We start from the raw sequence: 12,446 nt of genomic DNA on the forward strand, positions 1-12,446 counted from the left end.
TTTGGGTGTTCCTCAAAAAATTAAAAATAGAATTACCACATGATTCAGTAATTCTACTACTGGATGTGTTTGTGTGTGCGTGTGTGTGCATGTGTGTGTGTGTGTGTGTGTGTGTGTGTGTATTTTAAAGATTTTGCTTATTTATTTGAGAGGCAAAGATCACAAGTAGGCAGAGAAGTAGGCAGAGAGAGAGAGAGAGAGGAGGAAGCAGGCTCCCCGCTGAGCAGAGAGCGCAATTCAGGGCTTGACCACAGGACCCTGGGATCATGACCTGAGCTGAAGGCAGAGGCTTTAGCCCACCAAGCCACCCAGGCGCCCCTGGATGTATTTTTTAAAAAAGATTTTATTTCAGAGAGAAAAAGAGAGTGTGTGCACACACAAGCTAGGGAGACAAGCAGAGGGAGAGCAGGGACTCCCAACCGAACAGGGAACTGAACATGGGCCTCCATCCCAGGACTCTGGGATCATGACCTTAGTCGAAGGCAGATGGTTAACTGACTGAGCCACCCAGGCGCCCCTCACTACTGGATATTTACCCAAATGAAAACACTAATTCAAAAGGTATGTGCACCCATTTATTGCATTTATAATAGCTAAGCTTATGGAAACAAGTGCCCATCCAGAGATGAATAAGCGAAAGTGGTATATATACACAATGGAATATTGTTCAGCCATTAAAAAGAATGAAATGTTGCCATTTGCAATATGGATGGAGCTAAAGTATAATGCTAAGTGAAATAATCCCATCAGAAAAAGCCAAGTACTGTATTTAGAAATGTGCTTTAAATTATGAAATATATGTAGATGTTTTATTTACCTTTATTAATATATAACTTAATTTCAGTGTTGTAAGACAGCATGAATCATATAATGCCAATTTTTTAAATTAGTAAGTAATCTTTCTGATCTAATGCAGAACCAGTTCTTGTGCCTGTTGCAAATGCTTTGGATGAATTATTTCTGTAATTCTTCAAAGCAGAAGCACAGTATTTCCATTGGGTGAGTCGGGTTGTTTAAATCTTCTGTATGCTGTTGATTGGTATATGTGGTTTTTTTAAAAAAAATACATATATATATATATATATATTTATTTTAAAAAGTTTTAAAGAATTTTTATTTATTTGACAGAGAGACATCAAGAGAGGGAACACAAGCAGGGGGAGTGTGTCAGAGGCAGGCCCCTGGCCAGGGTGGCCTCCACCATTAAAAGATGGCGCCTGGCTAGTTGCCAGGTTAGGATTGCCTCGTGAGACTAAGCAGAACGCCCAAAGAGGAAGTAAACAGCATTGGTTGCTAGCAAAGTTGTTCATTTAGGTGCACAGCCTGCACAGCCTGATTCGCTCCCTTCTGTACCCTGCTCGCTGATTGGTCATGTAAACGTATGTAAGTGTGTAGACTTGCGGAAATAAAGAGAGAGAAGATACATCTGAACTGGGGCTTCTTGTCGTCCTTGCGGGTCGAGGGCGATAAATGGTGCCGAAACCCGGGAACTAAATAAAGGAATCTTGCAAGGTAATCCGCAGGAAAGCGGGGAGTAAAGGTCCGCAGGTAAGCGGGGACATTAGCCACGTTCAAAAGTGGGAATTCCGCGGTAAAGTGGGGAGTAAAGGCCACGTTCAAAAGTGGGAATTCCGCGGTAAAGCGGGGAGTAAAGGTCGACTGAAGTATATGTGTGTAAAAAGTTAATGTGTTAGTTAGTGTCTTTAACGTCCGCGTCTGTTGTCTGTGTGTTCATAATGGGATCTGAAGTATCTAAAGTGCGTTTGGAAGGGTCTTTAAAAGACCTGCTGAAAGCCAATGAAACTCCACTAAAAGCAAAAACTGCTCGGGCCTTTTTGAATACAGTGGAAAAGGCGGCTCCATGGTTCCCAGATGAAGGCTTGCTAAACATACCTCAATGGGACCACCTGTGATCCAGGGTTTGGCCCCTGTGAAACCTATTAATGCCTCGGGGCCATATCAACCCTTTAAGTTCCTCAGGTGCACCAATAACAGGGTATGGCCACCGGAGTGGTCTGGATGTCAGAGTACCTTGCGCTCAGTTTACATCAATGAAATGCATAGCTTTACATTCACTCCACGCTTTCCTACTTATAAAAATAATACCTTTCAGGGTACAATTATTCCTTTCAAAATCCTAAGCAAGGCAATCCCTCCCCTTCCTTTGATGCACGGCAGGTCTGTAACTTGCTAGGAGCATGTACTGATATCTCAGCAGTGTCCATGTTAAATGGTGGCAAATTCCTCAACTGTTCTTAAAATGACTCTAGTACCTTTGAGACAACAGTTAATGTGTCTTGTCCCAATAATATTACTTATCAGCCCACTCCCATTTGCGTCTCGCCACCGTTCCTTTTCCTCGTAACAAATGCTAGCGAGCTGAATGATATGTTGAATTGCACTAAGAATTGCTATCTTTCCCAGTGCTGGAATGTCACGGCCTTCAAGCTGGCTGTGATTATGCGTATCCCTACCCATGTTCCTATCCCAGTTTCTATTCCAGAGGACAAGTTACCGGTGGTGCTATCCAGAAAGAAGAGAGATTTTGGTATCACAGCCGCTGTTGTGACAGCACATATATATATATATGTACATACTATACTGCACATCTGAAACTGATAGAACAATGTAAGTTAACTGGAATTTAAAAACTTAAAGAACAGTGAGGGGTGCCTGCATGGCACAGTAGGTTAATATTCAACTCTTGGCTTTGCCTTAGGTCAAAACCCATAGAACAGGGGCATCCGGGTGGCTCAGTCAGTTAAGGGTCTGCCTTTGGCCCAGGTCATGATGCCAGGGTCCCGAGCCCTGCATTCGGCTCCCTGCTGAGCAAGAAGACTGCTTCTCCCCTTGCTCCTCCCCCAACACATGCACATGCTCTCCCTCTTAACTATATAAATCAATCAACCAATAAATCTCTTACATTTACCTATTAAATGAGCAAAGATTTATAAAAAGAGAGGAAAGGCCATATTTTGATGAATGTGTGGAGAAACGTGCACGTACATACACCAATGACGGGAATGAATTTTTACAACTATACTGAGGACAATTCAACAGTACCTTTCAGATGCCCTAATATTGCTCTCATCAAACCCAGTAGTTCCAATTCCAGAAATTTACTGGGAAGAAATAATTAGAAATGTACACAGTGATTAATATACAATGTTTATTACATTTTATAGGCAAAATTGGTAATATGCAAAATGTCCAGCAGCATTCAATTATCTACCTAAATTTTGTTAGATCCCTATGAAATACCATGTACCAATACTGTGTTTTCAAAGAATGGTAATGACATGGAAATACGTTATTTTCAAATAAAGAAAAATGGAAAACATGCAATATGATGTCAATTTTGTTTTTAAATTGTACATCCGAAATGAACAGAACACTGCAGGTTTACTAACTGAAATTAAAATAAAAATGTGAAAAACTGTGTTACAGAGATTCTTTTTTAAAAGGGCAAAAGGAAACACTCAAATGTTGAGTTGTTTTCTGGGTTGTAAGATTACAGGTGTTCTTGATTTTTTTATTTATACCTTTTTCAACAATGATCATCTGTTACTTTTACTGTCAAGAAAAAAAAAAGTATTTTTTAAATTCTGAAACAGCAAATAAGCCCAGCCCAAACCAGCCAAGTCCATGATCTTTTCTGTTGCCATCTTCAGTTAGAAGACCACACTGTTGTCCCCTGATGCCTGTTGTCCTCTTACTTCTTCAAGTACTGGACTCATTCTGCAGATGAACACCTGTCAAAGCAAGAGAGTGGCAGGATCTCTCCAAGGGCATGAAACCTCGAAGTTAATACTCGCCTGGTCACCCACAGGCTGATATGAGTAACAATCTCCATGACCTATGTAGGGAACTCTTTAAAAGCTGTAATACCCACATTACATAACGGGAAGTTCCCCTCTTCTGAATCTCTTCTAGGAAAGAATCTTTTACAACTTTTAGATATTCTATCATGCTCTGGAGATTGACAAATAATATGCTGAAGGGCTGACCTCTCAGTGTACTGTTTCCTTATGCCTCACCAGGTGTTAGGAGTTGCCTAAAACCATTGTGCTCTCCACCTCTATCCCATCCATCCCATATATATATATATATATATATATATATACCTGAGATATCTGGTATTACTTGTGCTACCTCCTCTGTCCTCGACCCCTTTAAAACTCTGTCACTGATCCAGAGAGTTCTAAGTTGCAAACCTTGTTCTGGGCTGTTTCTCAATAGGGGTCAAGAGGAGTCTCCACAAAGGCAGCTGTACCTGAGAAAACGGCTTGGAACAGCAACTCTCAACACAAACAGCAACGGAAGTAGTGCAGTGCAACAACTCATCTTTAATCCACCTTAAAAAGTCACTGGTTTATGAAGCTGATTTCAGGGCTTCCTCTGGGGACATAAAGGATTTTATGACCTCCCTCACACTTTTTCCCCTCTTCCTCCATTACTAAGGGTAATAAGGAGTTCACTCCTATCTTCATTCAGTCACATCCAAGATCTCTCAGGTTTGTTTCCCTCATTCACGTAGGCTTCTAGGTCCAGTATCTACTAAAATGTCAAATTTTTGTTACTCCATTATGGGATTTCATGGCCTCCTTCCCTCTCCTTATATTCAGAGAAAAACATGAGTGCCACTCCACTCACTCACTGAGGCTTCATTCACTCATTCACAACAAGGCTCCCCCCAAGTGACGACTGTCACAGGTGGCCTGAGGAAGGGAAAGGAAAAGAACAAAACAAAACACCCGCTGAAACCCAACAGGGTTGGGCAGGGAATGAAAGGTGGTTAGGGAGAGCCAAGAAGAGCACTAGAAAAACTCTGAAGGAAAGGCAATACCCGGGATAAGATAGCAGATGGTGTGACCCAGGGTATCCTGAGGAATCACTGGGAATATATTTGAAAGTCACAAGACTTTCCACTTACCCTATGCCACCCATCCCCAAGAGAGAGAAAAGTAACTTGGACTCCTAATCTTGTTTACTATTAATCCCTGAGGTATCTGTCCTTATGTAACATATGCCCTAAGACAAGTCCTGATTTCTGATGACTAACTCAGAAGGGGGGCTGGGTTAAGGCAAGCCCTCCTACCAGTATTCTGTAACCAGCTGAGACATCAATTAAATCCTGGAGCTGGGGTCTACAGGGTTGCCAGCCTTGGCTACAGCTTCTCTAGCATCTGTCATGAAATCAGGAGTGAGTGGGTATGAGGCTGATTAACATTAGTATTCCCCAACCACAGAGGCCAAGTAGGGCAAATTCAACGCCAACTCTAGCATTCATGACTATCTGGGTCTTAAGAAATGGGAAGGACGTGCTAATGAAAGAGTGACTTCTAACAGCATTCACTCAGGCCAGAAAAGTGCCATTGGGAGAAGAGAGTATGGCTTTGGTTTGCTGTCGCTAGTGGTATCTTAGACAAGGAGCAGAAGGAAAAAGTAGTAATAATATGAAGTGCAGGGATGGGGGTTACTTTCAAGTCAGCTGACTGCCTTCCTTCCATGATGCTGGGGTCCTTTGCTGTTGAAACCCAAACTCTTCTCTGGTGGCCTATACCCCAGCATTGGGGAATCCAGCAATTTCTGACAATTGGAAACCTAACAGAGCAAGCCTTACACCTTATTTTAGGGATTTTTTTCCCCCTGGGAATGTGGAGTACTCTTTATGGAAGTGATAGTTCGTATATACACATATAATACAATTTCTGAACAGAGAAAATACCTGAGAGGGCTAAGCATGCAACTGAAAGGAGCAACCTGTGGTCTGGAGAGTCTCAAGAGGATGATCCCTCTGCTGAACCATGCTTTGTGAAGTTGAGATGAAGACAGGCTGTAGTCCTTGTCCGCTTCTTGCCTTTTCTTCTCCCCCCACGAAGTCTTCTACCAGATCCTCCTGAGGAATAAATATAAAGCAGCCCCCAAAGGAGGGGATGGGCTGTCTGAGGGCCTGGTCTCTCTATCACAGTGGCTCTAAACCTTCATTGAAATTTCATAACTCATGTGAAGACTGTAACTGAAGAAAAATGACTACATGCAATGTCACAGGGTTCACAGAGAGACTCTCTTCTCCTAAACTTGACCTTCTGGGTCCTAAGGGACATTTTCTGCCTCAATTTCTAGCCCTCCTTCCCAACAGCACAGCGGTTCTCTATAGTAAGTCCCCTAAACTGGACAATCCTAACCTCAGAGTGGTTTTCCAAAGTGGTTTTGTTATTCACCCATCGATGTGAGCTTTCTTTGATCTATCCTTTATCTTAAAAGCTCAAATAGATAACCAGACTGTCTTATTTAAGAGTTAATCAATATGTGTGTTTTTTCAAGTGTTGTGCCTGTTTTTGTTTTTTAAAGGACAGTACCAGCATACTCCCCAACTCAGAGGCTTGGAAGCCAGAGTACATTATGGAATAGCTAACACGAGCTTGTACCATGTAATAAAGTTAGGTCAATGTCAAGGGAAAATTCTGATCCTAAGGAAATCTTTTTATGCCACTTCAAGCTGCCCAGTCTGCTGAGGTGGCCACAGCATTCCATCAGTTCTGAGGGCCAGCAGCTACCCTAGCTGTCCTTGCTTGGGACCGCTGCTCATTCTCTCACACACCTGGTATGTGATAGACCCAAAGAGGGTAAATGGAGAGTACAGAGCAAGGTGCCAGGGAGAGAGCAGGAGCTCAGTAAATGAGGGGATCGTTTTAGCTGGGCCTTCTGCAAGCCAACACCACAGTGCAACGTGCAAATTAAATTTTTTTTGGGTAACTTCTAATAATCCCTGCCAGTCTTTTGCGGCTCCTACTACTATCCCGCCACATCCTTTCCTCTTTTGCACCTGCACCACTGCCATGAGCCAAGCTCTAACCACTCCTCAGGCACCAAAGCCTATTCTATCTGGCCCCCAGTGTTTGTTCCCAGTCCAGCTTCTGCTATAATCCTGGCTCACTTCAGTATTTATGTAGCTGACTATCTGACATCCCAGTTTCACAAGTATCTTGACCACTCCAGTTTTGAAATCTCTAAAAATCTACTCTCTGATTACAGGTCCTATTATTGCAATTTTCCAACTATTCCACACCCATCTTGATCACACCAAGTCCTGTTTGTATTCAGACTTTTGAGCTCACTTCTGACCTAACTGCCTTCCACATATAGCCTGGATTTCCAAATTCATTTCTGTGTAACCCTTCTCTTGCTAGCTGTCCACTCCTCAGTCAATGAAGGCTGGTCCTAGGCAATCAAATTTACTTGTGACAGTGGCCTAAGACCACTTTATAATTTCCTGAGTTTCTAATCATGTTTCAAACTGGCTTCTCACTTTAACTGAATGTATGATCTATCATTTAATATGATAGTATCCCACTTTAACATAACAAAAGGCCCCACTCCAGCCTTTTGGCCCGAATAGTCCTTAGACTCTGGTTTGTCTCCATAATCCTGTCCCGGGTCAGCTTCCTCTCCATCACTCACCTCAGCAATTAAAAATCTTCAACAACCCTCTCAGCTACTCTTCCTGACTCCTATCCCTACGCTCCAGTGAGGAGGTAAACTCCTTTCAACCAAGGCTATCAACCCTCCATTCCTATTTTAGAGGCACAGGTTTCACCCTCCCAACCTACATCGTTTCCCAGGATCTTATTCCATCTGCTATCGTCTTCCTCTCCCACATCTACAACGCACATCCCTTCTCAGTTCTTCCTGCCCTAAAGTCTGCAATTTTCTCCCACAGTAAAGGGGAAGCTTATATGACTCACTGTAGTGCCCTGATGGAATCGTTTAACTTGTATTCTAGTTGTCACATCTTCTAACAGAAAGAAGGCTTCTCATGGAACAAGTACAATTAATCATACGAAATAAGAAAAGAAATATGAGCCTTTTGGGTGGTGAACGGAAAGGGGAAGCCTACCTGTCAGTGTGGTAGGTAAGGGGATAGCTGAGGTAAAGTTGAAAGGGGAAACTGTGAATACCAGCCACAGGAGCAAACCCCAGACTGTGAGGATGAAGTTTCTGATCAATGATCACTTTGGTCCTACCCAGGGAGCAACCAGCAGCAACTGTAGTAGGGGCAGCGGCAGCGGCAGCCATGCAACATCTGCAAGTAGCCAAGACTAAAATGCAGGCATAGAAACAGAGTATTTCACGGAAAACATAGTATCAAATAAGACACAGATATGGCCCTTGTGCTGTTATGCCCCCCTCCCCCACCCTTGGCAAACACTGCTTATTAGTCATAACGCTCTTTCACACTGAACTGAGACCTGGCTTCAGAATCCTTTTTATAAACACAATCAAGGCAGGTACTCTCAATCAGTTGGAGATGGTACTTGAGATGAAGTAAATATATTTGCTTTCCTTGCACTACACAGAAAAGTCCTCAGCAAAAGAATTAGAAGACAGGAGTAAGCTTCAGGAGAAAGCATATTGAAGACAGCTTGGACGTTGTAGGCAACTGGCGGGAAAAAGCTGAGCCCATGGAGATCACAGAGCAGGCGCCCAATTAATGTCTGTTGATGATTCAGTTTTTCATTCAACAAACATTTAATGAGGCCTACAATGTGCACGGGATTAGGCACCGAATACAAAGATGAATAAGGCACTGTCCTTGCCTGTAAGGAATTTAGAGTCTGGTAGACGAGAGCCATAGACACGGACAATGATAATACAACCTGATAAGTGCTAGGACACTTAGCAGGTTGTATTATATCCATCCGAGTAGGATTTCTTCAGAAGAGCACAACTCCAGGTTGAGGATGGATCCATGCAGTCCTCCCAGCCACCAGGGCGTGCTGTTGTCTCTGTCACATGGTGAGTATCCCAAAAACTAACAATGATAGCTATGATTTATAGAGTGCTTATGACATACACTTGACAAATATCCTCAGAGAAACCCTGCAAATTAATTATGATTAGATGAGGCAACTGAGGTTCAATGAGGTTAAGTAATAAACATGCCTTAGATCACACAGCTAGTAAGCAGTTGAGTCAGGTTTCAAGTCCAGTTTTGACCAACTCCAAAGCATTTTTTCTACATTTTTAGAGTAACCTTTATTCAGATGTAACACAACTTTTCAACAGGTTTCTATTTGGAAATAAGAGCAAAGGCAATAGATTAGTGATCAGGGCATGGACAAACTTCATCTGGCTTCCCAACCTATTTGGCAGAGAAGAAAAAAGAAGGCAGAGAATTGACGAATTGACTTCATACTAGCACACCATTGAAAACCTTCACATCAGTTTGTTATCCTTTCTTTCTCGAACCCCAAGAGTCTCATTGACAATGTAAAATATAATAAGCACCTCTTCTTAACTATCTTCTTTTAATCCTTTTCATGGTCAACAGCAGCAGCAGCAGCAATTATAGTTGATACAGTATTTCGCATACTTCAGACTCATTCCAAGCAATTTACACGAACAATTCCATAAATCCTTACAAATCATTGAGATCACCCCCTCCCCAAATCATTGCAAAAAAGATTATTACCCCTATTTTACGTAAGAGAAAGTCAAGTACCAGAGAGGTGAAAAACCATGCTTGACACCACACCGGTGAATGTAAGAGCAGATTTGAGCCTAGGCTATTTAGTCCCCAGGCCCAAACTTTTACTATTCTGCTTTGCTGTCCTACTCAGAGCTCTCTTTCCCATCCCTTCTTCCCCTTACCACCCTCTAGGATGGCTACTTACACAGGGTTCACTGAAAATACCTAAGGTCTAATTAAATATAATTTCCTGTTAATTGTTCTAGTCAAAGAGATCCATTCCTTGAATTCCCAAGGTCACTCCTCTGAGCCCTGGGTGGAGAATTTTCCAAAGGACATGTTCCTATTGCTTTGAAAAAAGAGAAAACGAATACTGCATGTACAGATTTTTGATTACTGAATGTATTTTACTGGGAGGTAAGCATAAACACTAAAATCCCTAAGCAAAACAGAACTGAGACAGTAACAATAAGTGCTGTCTCTTCCCTCAGGGGGTCTGAGAGATGAGAGCCTCACTCTGACTTTGGGTGACAGGTGGCAGTGAGGGAGAATTGCTACTGGTGAGAAGGATCAGGAACTAAGTAATCCTATGAGAGGTCTGCAGCTGTTCAGACGTCCTTCTGAGACTCAACATTTCATACACAGCTGCCATCCCAAAAAGAAACTTGCAAAAAACAGTACAGTCAAGCCCTGTTTCAAAAGAAAACAGCAGCAATGCTCTTCCAGAAAACATGAGAGGATTTCTCATAAAGGCCAGGGATGGAGATAGGTGATTGCACATTTGCCAAAGTCTGAGAGCCTTAATTGCCCCCTCTATTAGTTTTCCCATGTTCTCTTATGTCCATGTTTGTACAGCCTCTCATTAAGAGGTTAGCTCCATTCCTCCACTCCCACTCCTTCTGGCCCTAGGTAATTTATCATCTTACCTACTAACTTATCTCCCTGTCCAGATCTGAGTATCTTCCAGAACATACTCTAGAATACTGCCAGAGTGACCATAAAAAGCATCTCCTACTTAAACACTCAAAATGAAATCCATATTTCATTGAATACTACGTAAGGACCTAGTGTCAGCCCACGTCTGAATTTTAGGAACTACTTGTAGTCCCCCATGTCATCATTCTATCTCCAATGTCCACACCTATGTTTAACAGGTACTTCCCTGTCTTCTTCCTAGTCTAGCGTTACTTCTTTTAAGCCACTTAAGCATCAGTTCCTCCAACCTCTGGCATCTCTATACTCAATCAAATGATTTCTCTTCTAAACCCCATAGTATCTTGTACATACCTCTATTGTAGAGCATACCATACTGTTGTAATTATCTGTGTACACGTCGAACCCTCTCACTAGACTGAGAACACCTGAGGGCAGGGACTGTGCCTAAATTCGTCTCCATAGTCCCATCTCCCAGCATAGTGCCGCAGCTCAAAAGGCAGCAGAGAGAAGAAACTAGAGGTGCAGGAGAGAGAACAATAAGGCAGTATTTTTTAATTGGGGTACAACACAAATATGCTGATTAAGTTGAAGCTGAAGAAAAATATATTTCCACTCAATACTGCACAGAAGTCTTCCAAGAAGAGACAAGCTGAAGGTCTTCCCGTCGCTAATTGTACCGCTCTACTGGCAAAATTAAAGGCCAATTGTTGGGTATATTTTAGAAGAACCTAAATTAGGATCAAACTGAAATCAGCTGGTTTGGATATAAGGTTTTTTAAGGTCCCTCCATCTCTGAGGTTCTAAATCTGCAACCTATGCCATATTCAAGAGAGCCATCATGCTGAGCCTATGTCATACACCCATGAGTGACTAGTGGCTCCCAGGATCGTGGCAGGGGCTGAGGCTTCATTCCCATCCATACCAGACTGATCGCAAACTAACAACATAACCCATTCTCTCATGCCCTGCTTCCCAGGTGTCCCTTAAACCCGGAGCAGAAAACACTTCAAATGTTTTCAGGGCTACCAAGAAGGATCTCATGACCCAAAGTATCTTGCACAACCTGCTCCCTAAAGCCTTAAGTTTTCTCCTTAAACCCTAGTGCCTCTGATCAATGCCTGTTAAAATGACATTTAATCTAATGTGGTGAGTCGGCATTTATCAAGTGTATACTAAAGGGTGGATAAAAGCAACACAATCCTTCTGTACCCTCAGGAAATCATTTAGCCTGACCTTCTCCTCCCTCCAAAACAAATCAAAGAATACCTACAAAATACACTGGTTTTTAATTCTGGTATTCAGTTTCCTCAACCGCAAAATATGGAGATTGTATTGAATGGTCTCCCAGAGCCCTCTTACCCTAGAGAAACTCAGAGTTTCTAAACCCATGTTTTTCCACTTATAAAATAAACATATGAAATCTGTTCCTCCAAATTCACCCAATTTTTATGAGGGTCAAATAAAACCATGCTTGTGATAGGTTTCTACATGATGAAGTGCTATACAAATTTAAGGAATTACTCTTATAAATTAATATATACTGGAGGAGATATATTGTGGATTAAGATATACTGGAGAAGTATGCTCTGCCATTAATTAGGTGAATTACCTTAACAAATTTATTCTACCTCCCTGGGATGCCTCAGAAAGTACTCAGTTTCATTTGTCCTTACTGAGATAGTCAGAATCTCAGAAATAAATGTGACCTTTAAGTGCATGTAATCCAACCTCTCTCTCATTACAGTGCAGGGAGATTTTCAAATTCCATTCCAAGTGGTCACAGAGACCATTAGGTACCACTTCCGAGAATATTTATATCTTTGGACAGTTCTTATATCTGTTTATCCATTCATTAGAACTGCCTTCAAAAGCAGCAAAAACCAACTATCCCTGACTCTACAAAAGATCTGTAAATAGATTATCAAACTATTTACTTTGGACGTGTTGTCTCCCACAATCTAAACAGCTCTAATTCCTATGATGCTTCTCATAGGATCCATGTTCAAATCCCTCTGAGAATCCTGGATGTTCTTTAGCT

The 12,446-nt window shown here is 42.0% G+C and overlaps 1 long non-coding RNA gene across 9 annotated transcripts in view; it reads right to left on the reverse strand.

Annotated features, from left to right (window-relative positions):
* Nucleotides 1–3,155: 3,155 nt before the first annotated feature.
* Nucleotides 3,156–12,446, reverse strand: part of LOC131820867 (uncharacterized) — a 45,735-nt gene continuing 36,444 nt past the window's right edge. For 5 of the 9 annotated variants that reach the window (XR_009349806.1, XR_009349801.1, XR_009349803.1 and 2 more), the window contains 3 exons: nt 10,760–10,921; nt 5,729–9,145; nt 3,156–3,752 (listed from right to left, as the gene is read on the reverse strand). This is a non-coding gene — a long non-coding RNA (uncharacterized LOC131820867). The remainder of the gene's footprint in view (nt 3,753–5,728; nt 9,146–10,759; nt 10,922–12,446) is intronic. The other 4 variants (XR_009349800.1, XR_009349799.1, XR_009349805.1 and 1 more) reach the window with 4 other exon arrangements.

The sequence above is a fragment of the Mustela lutreola genome, chromosome X (assembly GCF_030435805.1).
Source record: "Mustela lutreola isolate mMusLut2 chromosome X, mMusLut2.pri, whole genome shotgun sequence".
Classification (NCBI taxonomy): domain Eukaryota; kingdom Metazoa; phylum Chordata; class Mammalia; order Carnivora; family Mustelidae; genus Mustela; species Mustela lutreola.